Raw genomic sequence first — 17,532 nt, forward strand, 5'->3', positions numbered from 1 at the left:
CTTCCAAGACTCCCATCCTGGAGAAGAAGACAGACTCAGAGGTAATTAAAGATGGCATTTCAAGTCAATGTTGCCAAGCCTCCTGCCTAGTAATTTTTCAAATGAACCAAAGAACCCTATCTAGAAAAACGGGGAAATAATCATCCACACAGAACTAAGAAAGTCTCATCTCATTCCACAATCTCTGCAAACCACCCTCAGACACACCACAGTGGGGACTGAGCCCAGGGACCGAGGTCATCACGAAAGAAGCCACCCAGGGCAGGGCTGTCTGACAGAGGGAAAAGCACTCTGGATGTCCCTAGTGCCCTCCGGCATGGAGGAACAAGGGCCAGCGGCTGGTGTTCCTTTGAGACCGGAGGGTAAACCCCATTTAACTTCTCCTAAATACCAATTGCCATGGGCAGAGGGGTTAAAGAAAAACTTGTTGCCAAGTAGGGTTTTTTTTTTTTTTTTCTGTCATCAGATTTCACAGACAGGAAGGGTAAGGTCAGGAGACATCTAATTTTATAACTATAGATCACAGGTGACTCAGATCAAGTGTAGAGAAAAACAATACGCTGAAGTCAAATCATAGAAAGTTCTTGAGCTGCAAGGCATTTTTCTAATCTAGCTCCACATCATTTTGAATCCATAACATGGTAATATATCTACTTTATTATTTTAAGTTATAAAGTAAGACTAAAAATCAACTATATCCCTTTCCTAATTCCTGGCATTGGTTTTGAGGTGAAAGAATACAGACCATGGTTCAAAAGATAGAGAAAAATTAAAAACACCCAGGAAGCATTAAAATAGAACATCAATGCTATCTTTTTATGAGTTAGCTATAAACCTAACTCATAAAGAAAAGCTATCAGTGAGAGCCAAAACAAAATAATTCAATACCAAATCACATGCATTCTGCAAAAATATACAATTAAAAGAAAAGAACTTAGGAAGGTTGAAAGTAAAAAAGAAGAGCAAAACTATGCCATTTCAGTGTACATAAATAGAAATCTGAGTGTTAACATCATGCATGGTTACATTCAGGGCCAAAAATGAGGATTATGTCACAAAAATATTGAATTGTATTCAATATAAAAATACTGTACTGAATATAGTAAGTATTCAACATAAAAATATAAAATATTTTATAATACTTTTTTGTTCATTCGGTTTACAGTAAAGATAGAGCTGTCAAGAACTTTTATTTACTATGGGGCACCTGGGTGGCTCAGTCGTTAAGCGTCTGCCTTTGGCTCAGGTCATGATCCCAGGGTCCTGGGATCGAGCCCCGCATCAGGCTCTCTGCTCAGCAGGAAGCCTGTTTCTCCCTCTCCCACTCCCCCTGCTTATGTTCCCTCTCTCACTGTGTGTCTCTCTGTCAAAAAAAAAAAAAAAAAAGATTAAAAAAAAGAAAAGGACTTTTATTTACTAAATAGTATAGCATTAATAAATAAAGAAAAAGCCAGAGTCAATAAGAGAATAAATCTGGCAAAACACAAAATCATTAGAAGACTTTACTGTAGCTCTTATTTAATCCTGTATGTCAAGAAATTAAGGATGAAAAAAAAAGAAATTAAGGATGAGTAAAATCCAGAGAATCCAAATAATATAATTAATTGATTATACATAACATACATGTATTTACATAAACACATGTACTTAATTTATATATGAATTTGTCTCCTTCCCTTGTAAACAGAAAGTTTATATCCTTTTCTATGGTCCACTTTTCTTATAGTATTTCACAAAGAAAATCTCGAATAAAAAAATGAACAATACCAGAAGCCACCTGCCATAACATCAATAGGGTCAAACTAGAAACACCTAACAAGTCCAGTCATTGCCAATTACAAGGAACAATTTTGGAATTTGAAAATCTCTTTCCTAAACAATACATTGGTCAAAATAAAACTTAAGATAGATAAAAAAAAAAAAAAACTTCCTTAAAACAATACTCCTTGTTAAAATCTTTGGGATACTGTTAGAGCTGCAATTGCAGAAAAATCTGTAGCCATGAATATTTTTAGTAACAAATGTGATAATAAAAACAGGTGAACTAAGAATTCTATTCAATAAATTTTTAAAAATTGAAGTCACAAAAAGAATATTAAACATAGAATCATAAGCAAAGTAAGAAGTTAAAACAGAAAAGCAACATACATTTGATCCTGGTAGAGAAGGTGGATCTTTGGGAGAGAATAGAATAGAATAGAATAGAATATTAACTAGCCCTGTTAAGGAAAACAAAAATAAACTGAGAAAAGAAAAGGAACAAGGAGGCAAGGAAGGAAAAGGGGAAAGAAATAGAGTAAGACAAAGCACAAATATTCAAATTTGGGTATAAAAAAGAAGGGACAGAATTATACAACCGTATTAATGACTTTGAACACCTGAATAAAATGTCCTTTTCTCTAGAAAAACACAGATGGTCAAAATGGACTCAGGAAGAGATAAGAAAACCAAAAAATCAAATCAGAATAACTGTTGAAGAACTACACTCGGTAAAGCATCTGGTCCCAACGCTTTTCTGGATGCGCTGAACTGAAACTGATCCCAAGACCAGATACAGGAAAAAACAAAAAACAAAAAACAAAAAACCTCTTTCAATTATTTCTTGGAAAGCTAACGTAATTCTGACATCAAAACCTAAAAGAGACAGCCCAGAAAAAGAAGACTACAGAAAATCCTCGCAATATTCATGCATAAGTCCTACATTAAATATTAGCTTAAGTAAGAATGTGGCAATGGGAAAAGGGGCAGCACACTAATACCAGCCGATTTTGTGAGTATCATGCTTGGTCGTTGGGTCCAACTCTGTTTCTGATGCTGAGAGCCGGATCTTCTCTGAAGACACTGGAAGGTCCCACAATATCCCTCAATATCGTGAGGCAGGAATGAGGACTCAAGAGAAGGCCAGGACCGAGGGCCTTCGGGAACAAAACAACCAAGTGTGGCCAAGCTTGGCATACCTACAGAGAGGGCTGGGAGCAAGACGTGGGCACCCAGGCAGGGTCTCTAGGCAGGTGTGGGTCTGAGAGGTTGGGAATCGTTCAGGAACACTGCAGTAAAGTGGAGGTAAGGGGTGCAGTGGGGAAGAAGGGACGGAGGTACAGGAGAGTGGGGGGACCAGAGTGGCCTCGGGTGTCCTCCTCCACGCAGGTGCAGAGTCATCGGGCAAGGCAGGACTTGGAGCTGAGAGCCAGGGGGCTGGCTCATGGTTCCTGAGCACCCGGAGATTTATCTTAGCTGGAAGGTACTTGGGAGGAAAAAAAGTACAAAAAGTGAAAACATCAAAGTAGTATCAAAGGACAAAAAGAACTGTGCCACATTTCACAACTACCCAAGTCTCTTTGCAGCTTTTTAGTCTGTTTCTTATCAAGGTTTGGACAGTGACCACCCCCAGGGTCACGCCTCAGGTAGGCTGGGGTGTTAGGGAGAACATGCCTCCCCTTCTGTGCTTCCAAGCCCTGCCCCACCATGCCCCATACATCCAGATCCCAGCCTCCCTTCTAAGCCAGGTGGTCCCTGCTGTTGGGGCTTTCCGACTGAAGTCCAGCCCAGCTTGCACGCATCCAGCCCAGGAACGGCCCAGGGTCCTCGGAACCCATTGGAGCTAGGATATTACCCCTCTTCTCTGTCCCTCTGCTTTTTGCCACATTTAACTCCATGGATTCCGCATTCTCCTCAAGGCCCTGGAGAAAGTGATTTGTGTGAATGACGAGGTAAACCAAGAAGGTTATATGGCAGAGCATGATTGAGTCCCTGGGGCTTTATTGTAATAACTTTAATCTTCTGGAACTCATCTGGTATGAATTTAGGAACCGTGCAGCATTTTGCTGAAATTCCCCCTTAATGCGGCCCTCGCTCTGCTGGCCTTGGTGGTTACAGTTTGCCATGTTTACGATTTGGCCCCAGGCCCCTTATTAATGGGCCTTGAAAAGAGGGTGTGGAATGTGTGGGCGTCTTTAGTTATGCTTTTCTTGGGGAGGAAACAAACAGAAATATCTACCTTGAAGCGCTTCTGGGCTCTGCCTCCCTTGAAAGAGAAGTAAATCAACTTGTGTTTCTCAGGCCCCATGGGGGTAGAGAAGTGTCTGGCACCTGAAAGGTCTCTGAGCTCCTGGTGTTTGCAGATCAGAAGAGGGAGCAAGATTTCTGAGGTCTTTATGACAAGAAACTCAGATCCTTCCACTGCTGGATCCACCAGGGTTGAAGAAAGAAAGAAGGAAGGAAGGAAGGAAGGAAGGAAAGAAAGAAAGAAAGAAGGAAAGAAAGAAAGAAAGAAAGAAAGAAAGAAAGAAAGAAAGAAAGAAAAGAAAGAAGGAAGGAAGGAAGGAAGGAAGGAAGGAAAGAAAGAAAGAAAGAAAGAAAGAAAGAAAGAAAGAAAGAAAGAAAAGAAAGAAAGAAAGAAAGAAAAGGCCATAGGTTTTGAGGACCAGCTTCCTCTACTTTCTAGTTCTCCTGGTCAAATCCGACGGCACCTGACATCAGGAGATGTCCCCTGGCAAACCTGTCACCTAATCTCTCTCCCCACATCCATCCCTATGCCCATTCAACAAGCCCTTCTTGGAGTGGCCTTACAGAAGGGTCCTCTGTGCTGTGTATCCACTGGGCATTGGGGTATCAAGATCAGGAAACAGAGGCTGGACCCCAGTGGTAGCAAGGTCGAAGAGTACCTTCTGAGCTTCACGTTCCTCTACAAAACCGCCTGCCTGCTGATGAAAACAGGCTCTGCATCATTAGGGGGCTGAGGAGTCCGTGGCTCACTTTATCCCCCCCAGCCAAGGGGCATTTGTAAAGAGGTAGAAAACAAGCCAACAAGACTTGCCCTTGTAACCTTGATGGACCTGTGCAGTGAGCAGCTGAGGGGGTGGGAATCATGACAGCTCACGGTGCAATGTGCCCACCCCTTGACAATTTCCAGAGCACTTTCACATAGACCTTTTCTTTGCAGCAAACGGCTTTGCTTGGCCATTTGTGGGGACACTGGTGCGAGGCTCAGCGCTGTAAAGTGACTTTCCTTGGAAAGCGGAAGGAGCTGCTGCCGTAGAGACAGGTGTGTGGCCCTCCCAGGCTTTAATCAGACAGCCCAGATTTTAATCCTGGCCACTCACCAGCTCTGGGGTTGGGCAAGTTACTGATGTCTCCTAAGCCCGTTTCTTTCTTAGGTTAACAGGTGGCAGTAAAATTGCCTGCTTTGGAGGGCACGTGGCAATTAAAGTAGATAATGGGCGTCTACTTCCCGGGAGGGTGCCCACGTGCACAACCCAGATCTATGGCACGTCTGCCTGAACCGCTGTCCCCCGGGTCACTGGGGCCTGGACTCGCCTGGGGCAGCTGGGGCTGGGCTGCGGTGGCCCTCCAGGAGCCAAGGAACCCAGCGAGCACTCCCAGCCATCCTCCATGCTGCTACTCCCCTCTCCCAGCTCAGGATGTGCCCCAAGACCAGACCCAGGGGCAAAATATGGGAGGGGGGGCAACTCCCCTTCTATGGAGCAACTGCTCCTCCCCCACCTCAAATATGTGGAAGGGCAGAGAAAGGGAGAGAGGACATCTAGTCTTCCCTGAGGCCAGTCTGTCCCTCCCTTCCTTGGTCTATTTACAAGAACCCCCTAAATTCCCCCACCTTGGCCCGAGTTAATTCAACTCGGTTTTAGTCATTTGTGACTGTAAAAAATGACTAATACAAAAACCCTTGCAAAAGAATTTGTAGACATTCTGCTCTAACAAGCTGGTGGAATTTTTACATCCCTGCTGTTTTCATTATAAAAGTTTCTTAAACTTGCATTTCATCTTAAACCAGGCCAAACCCACAGCCTGAAAGGTGTCCCATGAAATTCCACTGGCACCCTGAGGCTTCACAGAGGTCCTGTCCCCCCCCGGCTTGTCCTAGCTGGCTGCCCACACCCAGGAGCCTTCTGTGTGCATGGATTCCTCTCCCGGTCCCCGTCTAGTGACTTAGCTGGCCAGGTTCCTCTTCTAACACAAAACTCTTCTTAGACGTGGCTTGGCGAGGCAAAGGGGTGGACTATAGTAAGTGCTGCTATGGGCCAACATGTCCCCCTTGGGGCCTGAAGGACTTGTTTCTCCTAAGTGCTGGGAATACCACTGGCTAATGGCCACCTGGCAGCCACCCCACCAGAAGCTGCCCTCTGCTGCAGAAAGCCGCCTCTCCCAGGGCTAAGCCTCTTCCCAGGGGGCCAAGCCCCAGCAGGTAGAAACATGGGGGCCCTGCTCCCTCAGGGACAGGGTTCCCATGAGATTGGCTGGGACCTTTTTCAGGCTTCATCACAGGCTAACGCCCTCTGGCCAATCCTGCTATCTTCCCTCCCCTTCCACAGGTGTCAACCCTGGGAGCAAGCCTGAATAAACTTTGTGCATGCTAATGAAACACGCAGATAAAAGACTTAGTCTCTGATCCCAACAGTCCTGGGCTCAGATGTTGTCAGGGGCCCCCTTTTGCCTCCAGAACTCAGCAGCACTCCCAGCAGTGGTCCAAAGGGGCCAACCGTGGGGGGTGTGGGGGGGGTCAGGTCATCCCGGGCCTGGCCTGCCCCTGGCTCAGCCAACCAGAGTCAGCTGGCAGGGAGAGTGCCTGGGGAGAAGAGCAAAGTGACACTGACTGCAGGTGGGGGGACGGGAGAGGAGCAGGATGCCTTCTGATTCCTGGACGGGCCCCTCTGGAGAGTCTGAGACAGCCAGAAGGCGTGCTGCGGCCGGTGGGCCCTCTGCAGAGCAGGTCATCCTGGTGGCAGAGTGTGACACAGGCGGGAAAGATGGGCCGGCTCCACACTGCACAGAGAAAAGCCCAGCTCTGCCTCAGCAACTAGAGGTGGGCAGCTGGCCAGGCGTGCGGCTCAGCCCATGGCATTAGCGGCCATTTGAGGGCTGGTCCAGCATTTGGACCAGTGTCAACGTGTCCTCAAACAGCTCTGGGGCCCAGACATGAAAGAGCAAGTGGGTGGAGCTGGACTCCCCTGGGCGCTCCTAAGATGACCCCCCCAGAGCAGGGGCATGGGGAAGTGGGGGCCCGGTGAAGAGAGGAGAAGTACCCTTTCCTGCAGATGCAAACCCACTGGTGCCCATGGGCTGGGAGGGTAGGGACACCAAAGACTGAAGAAGAATTCTCTACTCCTTTGTTGGACACTCAAGGACTCTGAGACCTGGTCACAACCTGCCTTCCCCATTCAGCCCATGATTTCCCCTCATGCATCTGCTACTCCATCAGATCATCCTCCTTGCTGACCCCGACCACCATGCTCCCAGTGGCCACACACTCTCCTTTGCTCCCCTAACACTCCCCTGCACCCACCTCAGCTCTGGTTTTAGATCTTTTCAGTCTTTAACATCTAGCTGGGATCCGCCCTCCTCCATCCAACCTTTCAAATTGCTCCTGAGATTTGCCTCTGTCCTCTGCCTCCACCCTCCACTGGCGCCCCTCCTGAGACTCATGGGTATTCTTGTCATAACTCAAGACCCCATCCATCCCTCTGAGATGCCCCCTCCACCTGCCCTGAGGGGGTTTGTGCTACGTGAAGGGAAGGGAGAGCACAGGACTGGTGGTTAAGTGTGAGTTCAAATCCCACCTTTCCCATTGACTGGTGAGACACTCCCTGAGCCTCAGCTTCCTCGTGTGACACAGAAATGTGTAACAACATGCAGGCCCTGAGTGCCATGGCGGGTCCCTTCTCCTGCCCCCATTGTCACTAGGGCTCTAGGGACTTCTTCAGGAAGTGGAAGAGCTCTTGGGAGTCTGGGTTGTGCACTCTGATTTCTGCATGAAAGTCATACCCTTGGGGGTCAGGTCCCACACCGGGACTTCCAGTCACCCCCTGAAAGGGAATGAGGAAGAACGCAGGTGGCCACTGAGAAGGGAGTGTGCTCTCACCACAGCATGGCACGGTGGAGGCAAGGAACCTTCGGGAATGGTGCTGAGTGCCAGGAGGGGCAGCTCCAGTGCTCAGGTGTGGCCGCTGGGACTGGAGACCCCGCATCCATGAGATACCTTGCTTTGTGCGGTCACTTGCGGAAAGCAAATACCGGGCTGTGGAGAGAGGGGGCAGGGAGGCTGTTCAGTGCCCAAGGATGGTAGAGATGCCTCTCCAGATCCTTTCCCCAGATAGGGAGGCAGGGGACTTACTGGGTAAAAGCACAGAGCCTTCTGTGGTTGCTGGCTAGGCTTTCCCACCATTACCCCACCTTTCCTGAGCTGACCTACCAGGGGGCAGAAAGCTCGGGGTTCACACCCATCATGCTGTGCTCCATAGCATCTCAAATCTGCCGCCGCCTCAGCCAAATGGGTTCTGTCCAAGGTGCCAGGGCATTGGGTGGAGACTGGCTGGCTACACACTGAGTGCATCTCATCCCTCCTTGGCCATGATCTGAGCTGAACTTCGCATTTGTGAAGCAGTTCACTTGGTCCTGTCGTGGTCGTTGTGGTCCCAGGCCAGGCTGGAGAGGTGGAGGGGACAAGCATGGGAGCGTAAGCTCTTTCTTGGGGCACACTGGGTGTTGCCACCCACTGGGACTCTTCTCTGCTGGGTGCACACCATGTCCTTCTGAGCCCGGAGCAGAGAGTGGGCACTGCAAGCCTCACTGGTGGACCCCCATTCACTCCAGTTCCTTCTTTTTTCTTACCTGCAAACTAAACACATCTACCATCTGTCAGCCTGGAGAGATGGAGGTCAAAGTTTGCACACACGATGCATTTCAGCTTGAATAAACAAGGTCTTTTTTTTTTTTTTCTTTCTTGGTCCCCTGTCATTCCCAGAATCAATCCAGCAGTTCTCAGCCTGGGCTACGTCCTGGCCCCAGATGTACTCTGGGACAAGGACAGCAACACACCTGGGCTGGTTGAGTTGGGGGGAAGGAAGAGGAGGGGGTCTCTCTATGGCCCGGGAGGGAGGTGCCTGCACTTGTTCAGGGAGAGAGGGCAGAGCAGGTGGCAGCCCCCCCCATCCCCCAACCTGGCCCCTCCCTGGCCCTGATTGCTCTCCCCAGGGGGTCTTGGAATTAGAGGTTCCTTCCAGTGAGGCTGATTGACCTGGACACACACAGGCACCCTCTTCCTCCTACTGCGATGAGGCTTCTAGAAAATGCACTCCCTCCCTGGACCTCAGTGGACTCCAAGCCCTGCAGCTTCCTTCTGTCTCCTCTACCTCCTCCTCCCCCTTCCCCAATGCTAATGGAGAGCAGGTCCCTGGGTAGGGGCCAATTTATCTTCTCACTTCTATCTCCCATCACTTCCCAGGCCTGCAGACAGGCTGGTTCTCACTGAAACCATACTGGCCCAAACCCCAGGGGTTGAAGCTTACAGAAAATAAGCTCCCATTTAAATGCCTGTTAAGAGGCCAAGCTGAGAACAGCAAGGGGAAGAAGTGAGCAGTGTGGGCTCAAAACCTGCTCTCCTTGACATCAGATCTGACCCAGGGACTGGGTGTATACAGACACCTGCCTAAAAAGCCCCCTGTGATAAGAGTGAGGTGGCAGGCAGTGGCTGTTGGGGGTGAACTGGTTTTCAATGTCCTGTGAGGGAAAAATCCCTGGGGGACCCAGCAGATGCACCCCCACCCCTGAATGAGCTGCTTCTTCCCGGCAGCACTCCCAGCCCTCCCAGGCGCTGCTTCACCAGCCTTGAGAGGTCACGCAGCCGAGGGCATGACCACCCCCAGGACCCCACCTCCCCTCCTCACCCAGCACCTGAGCAGTGTCCCTCAAGCCTTGGAGTCTTGGATGTGTCCTCGGCAGAATGAGGAGGTGAACCCTTGCCTCACTGCAGTTCAGTGGGAGAGAGAAATGCATCTGAGGGCTGTTTCCTAAACCAACAAGAGCTGTAAAATCACAATAAATAACGCGGGCACTCCCTGCCCCTCCACAGAACAGAGGGTCACCTGCAGAGGCTGTGGCTCCATCGAAAAGGCAGAACAGACTCTGACCCCTCTTCCAGCTCCACTAACCAGCGGCGGCGCCCTTGAACTGTTCCGTGCTAAGAACCTGGCATTTGGGTCTGATGTCAGTCATGAGGATTCTGGGTCTGCTAGGGCACAGTCAAGGCCGCCCCTCTTCGGGAGCCCACAGAGCCATGTCTGGAACCCCCAGGCAGGGGCCAGTAAGCACGGAACAGTAGAAGCCAGTGCCGGCCGTCCAGGGCCCCGGGCCTGCGGCCCCCACGGTAGCTCCCAGGCAGCCTGAGCCTCTGAGGCTCTGCAGACCCCGTGGCAGGCCGTGCACCCGGACCAAAGGGACCCTGGCCTTTACAGTCAGCTATTCTGTGGGTTTATTAAACTGCCCCCTGTTGGCTTTCTGGAGAGCCCAATAGAGATGTGACGGACCCTACTGCACACCAGCAGATGCACCCCGCCATGGGCCAAGGGGTCAGGAGGGAACATGCACGTCTGCGTCCAAAGCAACCAAAGGCCGAGCCTTCCCACACCACGATCAGGGCCACGGTGGGGAGCGTGCAGGCCCTATCATGAGCCCTTGCCAGCTGCCCTGCCAGTTCACATTGTGTTGGGAAGGCCCTTGGCTCGCCGAGCCTGGACGTCTACACCTGAAGATTGGGATAAGCACACGACCCTACAATACTGCTGAGGGACTCAGATGAGCTGGCAGCGAGACCCGTCCAGGGGACTGTCTGCATCTGTCTGCCATTCAGCCATACTGTGCTTGTCGCCACACCCCGGACCCACAGGCTAACTGTGGCATCTCAAGAGGTGGCTTGGTGCTTGGCTGCTGGGAAAGGTTGCCTGTCCTCATACGTTGAGGCTTTAATTTCCCTTCCGACTTCAAGATCTTTGCCGGGTCTAGTGGACTCTGTCTACCGAGGTTGCGTGAGACAGTCATCCAGCCAAGACTACCATCCCTGCCCAGTGGTGTATCAGAGAGGACAGGTGTTGCAAAAGCTCTGGGACAAAATGCAGCCGACAACTGCACAAACCAGTGGCGTGGTTGGACCAGGTACAAAGTGAGGCCATCAGTCTCTGTTGACAACGGCCTGGGTGTGCGGAGACCCTCACCCCATCCAGCCAAGACAGTACAATGTGCTTTTCTTGGCGTGCTCTGGGCAGGGGTGCCTGACTCCTGCTGAATTATGAGCGCTCAGGGTTTGGGCTTCCTGCTCAAAACCTCAACTCCAGTCAACTGGTAGACAGAATTATACCCATGCTGACCTGCTGAAGAAGCCACAGAAGTAAATACTGCCTCGGGTCAGAGCCGCTGCCGGGATCTCAGCCGCTTTGTTGAAAGCTGGGGAGGCAGGGGCCATATATCACGGCCGCCCGCCTCTGTTTACAACCGGGTAATGCCTTTTATGACCGCCTCTCTCTATCCTGAATATTTGTTTTATTGCCCCTGTAGGGAGATTTTTCCATTTGGCAAAAATCTTCAGGTGGTTTTAGTCATGTTAACAACTGGTCATTAAATACAGAGGAGTAAACAGAGAAATAAAGGTTTGTTTCTTTGCTATTTTTTCTTTCATTTTTTTAATAACTTATGGAAGAAAATTATGAAATGAACAATTGGGGGATGGTGAGGAGTGTTTGCATGCTGCTCTCAGCTCCTTCCTGGGTGGGCATTCCCCAGGAAGCCCTCCCTGCCTTTCAGAGAGGTCATTCCTTCAGCAAGGGGAATGCAAAGGTTTCAATTTGTTGCAAGGTGAGGGCTTGCTCTGTGATCTTTGGATTTGGGGCCCTTGATGCTTGATTATTCTTCCCCTGTGGCCCAGGAAGCAGGAGGCACATCTGTTTCTGGCAGAAAAGGCATCTCAGGGCTAGAGCACCTGGAGAGGGTTGGTGGGGAGTGGTTGAAGGGGAGAGCCAGGGGGAGGGGTGGGTGGGTCCTTGCTGGCTAGGTGGCTGGCTGCTAGATGGATGGATGGATTGGCGAGTGGATGGGTGAGTAGATGGGTGGGTGGATGTTGGATAGATGGGTAGGTGGTGGAAGGGTAGATGGATGGATGGATGGAATGCTGGATTACAGATTTATGAAGGAGGTATATAGCACCTCTTGGTGGCACAGCCTAGGGCTCTGAGGCAAAACTTGGGTACTCTACAGAGAAAAAGGGAACATCAATGATCAATCAACCTGCCTGCAAACATAGAAACTTTATACTGGGAACCTAAGAAGAGAAAGAATGGTAGAAGCTGGAAGCCAATGAGACTTCATGGATGAAGCCCAAACTCCCAGTAGGCATCCTGGATTTGCTTTGTTTTTTGTTTTTTGTTTTGTTTTTTTTTAAAAAAAAACACCTAATTTACAAATTCTTTGTTTGATAAATTACCCCTAAACAAAACCTGCCTTTCAACCTCCCCAGTCTGCTTCTGAGCAGTGGGGTGGGAGGATGGGTACCATAAAGGTGCTGGGCCCTTCTCCCCAGCTGAGTCCATCCCCCACTTACATCCCCTGGGCCAAGCAGCTGGTGGGGCCTGCCTTTGCACTTGGCCTTGAAAGCCTCTCTGGGCAGCCTCCCTGTGCGGTCTTATCCAGTGCATCTGTGCTGCAGGAACTATAGACTCCCAGCCACGGAGGTAAGGTGGAGGAAAAAGGACAAGTCCCTCCTCTGAACAAGGAGGGCCAGTGAGATTGGAATCCTGGCTTCTCTGACCAGGGGACCAGCTGTGCAGGCAGCAGGCCCAGAGCCCCCTCCATGACCCACAGCAGTGCTTAACCTCTTCCCTTGTCTGCAGAGCCCTCCGGAGCAGGATACTGCTCATGTGAGCATCCCCTCCACCCCCCCGGGACCACGGCTCCTCATCTTCCCGTATCTTCAGCCCATGCCACCTAAAACAGAAGGAAGGGTGTCAGGAGCTGGGCTTCTGCCTGGGTGGGAAGAAGAGGAGGGCTGGTGATCCTGGGGAGAAACTTGTCTCTTTTCACCTCAGGTATGAGCGGGCTGTTTCTGGAAGATCGAAGTTGAAGCAAGTATAGTATTAAAATGCTCATGGCAGACAGGAGAGAAAGGGGGAAAAAAGATCATCATACCCATACTGCTCTAATGTACCATTTCACACCATAATAAAACTCTGTAGTAATAAAACTCAAGAAATCCCCTCACTGAGAAAGTGGGTGATTCCAGAACTTGCCTTCCCAATACCCTTCCCTCCCTCTGTCCACATGTTCTGAAGGCCCAGGGAGAAAGCCCACAAAGAGGGCCTCCTTTGTGTTGTGAAGAGTGTAGACTCTCGAGTAAGGTTACCAGGCTCAGCAAATAAAAATCCTGGACACCTAGTTAAACTTGAATTTCAGATGAACAATGGATGATTCTTTTTAGTATAAGTATGTCTTGTGCAATATTTGGAACATATATGCCAAAAAAAAAAAAAAAGACTCATTGCTTATCTGAAATTTAAATTTAACTGGGTTTTCTGCATTTTGTGTGGCAAATCTGCTCTTCTATCCTTCACCAGGAGCAGTCCTACTCCAGAGCCAGGCTAAGATGATTTAAATCCTGGCTCTGCCAAAGAGCGGCTGTGTGATCTTAGCTCCCAAATCTGGAGCATGGGGTGAACACTGAACCCACCTCAAAGGCAGGTGTGAGGATAGAAGAAGTTGAAAGTGCACGACACTAAGTAACTCACATGTAAATGTTATTTATCCTTAAAGGGCTCACACTTCCAATCACCCAAGGGTTTGTGGTAGAAGCTGATGCACGCTCCCAATTCTAGAGACTGATGGGGCTCCAGATACTGAGGCCCGTTTACCCACAGGCAAGGGTAACAGGAGAGAGGGGGGTGGGGTTGGGAACCAGAATAAATCTGGACGGGACTGCACTGATTTTGGCGATGGGGTGCAGGCAGAAGTGAATGGGTATGTGAGAGCTAGCGTGGCTGCTGAGAGCATGGACCTGAACCCTCAGAGCCCGTGGGTGAGACTTTCCCTAGAACATTAGCTCTGCACATCCAATGTTCCTGGAGGATGTCCTAGAAAATACCACCCTTATTTTAGGAGTGTCCATGAGGGAGAGTTTTTCAACAGAAGATCTGGCTTGCTGGATTTGGACATCTACCTAGGGTAAGCCTTGCCTGCATATGTGCCCCACAGCTAGCCAGGACCCGGCAACAGAGCCCTGCATCCACAAGCCCTGACTCAGCCTCCCTAGGCTCCTTCCCTCCAGGAGGAAATGAGACTCTTGGAACTGGCTCCTGAGATCAATTTGGGATCCAGTTGAGGAAAATATGGCCAGCCTCACAGATGCTAAGCCCCGGTCCTCGGTACAGGCCTCCAAGAGGCTCCCTAGATTTCTTCCGTGAAAGCGACTTACATCCCTATGCGCACTTCCGTGTTGTTCCAGAATCCAGAGATGCTGGTCCAGAGAGTTGTGCCGTTGCCCCCGGCCACATCTATCATGTTGGTCAAGGCCTTCAGCCACTCTGAGCTTTGGGTTTCTTGTCTTCAAAGCTGAGCTATGAGGGCTTATTCTGTGAGTTCTGTCTTTGTGAGAACAAAATGAAACAAATTCAGAGAAAGGAAGCTGAAATCCTATCATCCTGAGGGCCTTCTCTGGGCCAAGCTGCTTCACACGTGATAAATCCCAACACCAGCCTTGAGAGTTAGTAGACCTGTTCCACAGGTGACAGCATCCAGCTCTGAGGATTTGCCTTTCTCCCAGGGGCTCCTTGTTCCCAGGGTAGGATACCTACTTGTGAATCCTAATGTGAGGTGTCAAAGGTGGGAGAGCAGAGGTGTGTGGGGGGGTGCAGCATAGACAGCCGTCTCCTGGCTGTGTCGCTCCATGCATGCACCAAAAGTGGGGAGAAAGAAGAGTCATGGTTGGGATGGGAGAGCCATGGGTGCCCAGGGCAAGGGGGCAGGAGGTGGGATCTCCAATGTCCCCACACCCTGCCTAGGACATGAGCTCTCCTGGGTGAGTATTCTCTGGCCTCTCTTGGACGGCAAGGGTGAGAAAGATGCCATACCTCCTTTGTGTGATTTTGTTTTACCGCTCTGGGACCAAATGGTTTGTCTATAAAGGGGGGCGTAGTATCAAATAATACCGAAAAAAGGTTCTTTATTTAGGCAGCATTTTCAAACTTCAGATCTTTTTGTATCACTGTGTGGATTTTTGCTGCATCTCCAACCACTTATACTATTACATGCTATTAGTTTAAATCTACTTGCTTTTTAAATCATGTATTTAAAAAAAATGAAATCAATCCTGAGCCATATCTGAAATGTCTGCTTTAATGTACGAGTTATACTTTTTTTCTCATTACTTTTAAAAACAAATATATAAATCTGTATTTCTCACAATTAATGTTTTCAGAATACCACCTGAAGTCATCTTGTCGGTTACACACTGGAAAACAATGATTCGGTGCAAACCTTCAACCTTGTACTGAGGTCCTTCCCTGAAAGGCCAACCATTGAACTCTGAAGGAATGAGCAACCGAGGGGCAGAGGGCCACAGGCAGGCACCTGAACTGGGCACCTGGGGTCTAGAGACGCACCTCAAGCACCAGACCCCTGCCTGCCTCCCACCTTGAAACCCGCATGACTGTGGTGTTTCTGAAGAGCAGCAACTCAGAGTGCTGAGCAAAGAGAGCCCTGGAAGATCTCACAGGGAGGGGGACCTTGCTTTGGGCCTTGATGGGCAACCGAGTTTCCTGGCAGAGAAAGACATGTGGAGCCTTTTAAGTAGAGACCATGGCACAAGCAGAGGACAGAGGAGAAAGGGTGGTGGGCTCTGCCATCCAGAATTTGGGAGGCACCCCTATGGCTGAACACAGAGCTCAGGCTAAAAGGCACAGTCTAGTAGCCCATGGCCCCCAGGAGTGTCGGCCAGTACCGTTTTAAATTTAGATAGTTTGCCAACTGAAAAACTGTGGAGATTTTACCTAAAATGCAGATTCCTGGCGTCCCTGTTTAAAATCTTAACTCATTCCCCTTCCCTCTGCTCCATTTTCCATAGCACCTAAGAACCTTCTATAGATTATATGTTTAATTACTTATGTTTTCTGCCATTTTCCTTCCCCCTCCTTCTCCCCCCTCCCATGTAAATTCCAGGACAGGAGGTTTGGAGTTTTCTTTTTCTTTTTTTTGCTTCCTTTACTAAAGTACTTCAAACAATTCGCCAGTGTCTGGCACATAGTGGGTGCTCAATAAGTATTTTAATAAATGAATGGAAGAAGCAGGTGGCTCTGATGGGTCCCACACTAATATCTATCCTGGGGTGGCAGGGCCCAGCCAGGCAGGAAGCCTCGGTTCTCCTTTGCCCCAGCCCACGCGGGACAAAGGGACTCCCTCAGCTGCGGGGACAAAACCCGAATTGAGGTAAAGAAGAAGCAAGTGAGAGACTGGCATTTGCTTTAGCAGGATTTGCAGGAAAGGCTTCACGCGGCTTCCGCCGGGGTCTGGGTTCCAGCTCCAAGTCTCGCCAACTCCCGGCTTCTTGATTTACCCCGGAGCACCGCAGCTTTACCAGGCTGCAGGGGAGGGCCTGAGCCTTGGTCCACCCAGACCCCGGGGGCGGGATGGGGGGGGAGACTTTGCCACCAGAGGGCGCCCGAGCTCAGTCGGCGAGCTCTTTCTCGTCTGTGATTGACCAAGGCTCACTAGTTCTCACTATTACCCACCCCGCTCTCCCGAAAAGAGGTGGGGCCTGAGGAATGCCCGAGGACTGTAGTCCCCACTGGATTGTTACTTCTTTAACGGCAGGGACCAAGCCAGTGCATTTCCCGGCTTTACGCCCAGTGCCCAGAAGTGAGCCCGGCCTGGAGTGAATGAATGAATAGATGAAGTTCACAGGGCATGTAATTGGGCGTGAAAGTAGTTTTGGAAAAAAAAGACACAAAAGACACCCATCCTCACGACCTGAGTCCAGAGCTCTTGCAGCTTTCTGTTGACCGCCCCCTCCTGTGGCCCCCGGCTGGAGCTACTGAGCCCAGGCCTCGAGGGCTCTGCCCATTCCCCCTATGGTCCGGACTACCGGACTTTCCAGGTACAGAGAGACCTGACCCCACCGCGCGCTCCTTGGATGGGGCCTGGTATAGAATTCACTCCACTGTCTGGTTATGCCAGTAAGGGCAAGAGGAGATGGCTGGAGCACCCTGTGGTCACTAGTGAGGCCCCAAAGCGTGCTCCTCTCATCCCTCGCCTCCTGGGCCGCCTGCCTGCACCCCTCCCTGCTAGGCTGGGGCCGTCTCCGGGTGTCCAGGTTGGGGCAGGGCCTGCCAAGAGTTCAGACACCGGGCAGGGATTACTCGTTTTGTGGACCAGAAAGGCCGATGCCGGGAGTACTGTCCTGGGGCAGAAGGGAGAGGGGAAGAGGGGGGAGTTCTCTCAACACTTTGGGTCGCGCAGGGCATTCAGTGGGAGAGGGAGAAAATGCTGAAGTTTAAACAATTATTCTAGCTTCCATTTATTAAGTACTATATGCCGGACTCAATGATGAACACTTCATGGCGGAGAAAGGAGTCTCAATCATTTCCCCCAGTTACACTCGGCTGGTGGGAACTGTGGTCAGCCCATTTCACAGTTGAGAGCACAGAGGCACTGCGAGCCAAGTACATTCACGCTTACTTAGAGTTCAGGTTAAATTCACCGAGCCGC

Source organism: Neomonachus schauinslandi, chromosome 6 (assembly GCF_002201575.2).
Source record: "Neomonachus schauinslandi chromosome 6, ASM220157v2, whole genome shotgun sequence".
NCBI classification, from domain to species: Eukaryota; Metazoa; Chordata; class Mammalia; order Carnivora; family Phocidae; genus Neomonachus; species Neomonachus schauinslandi.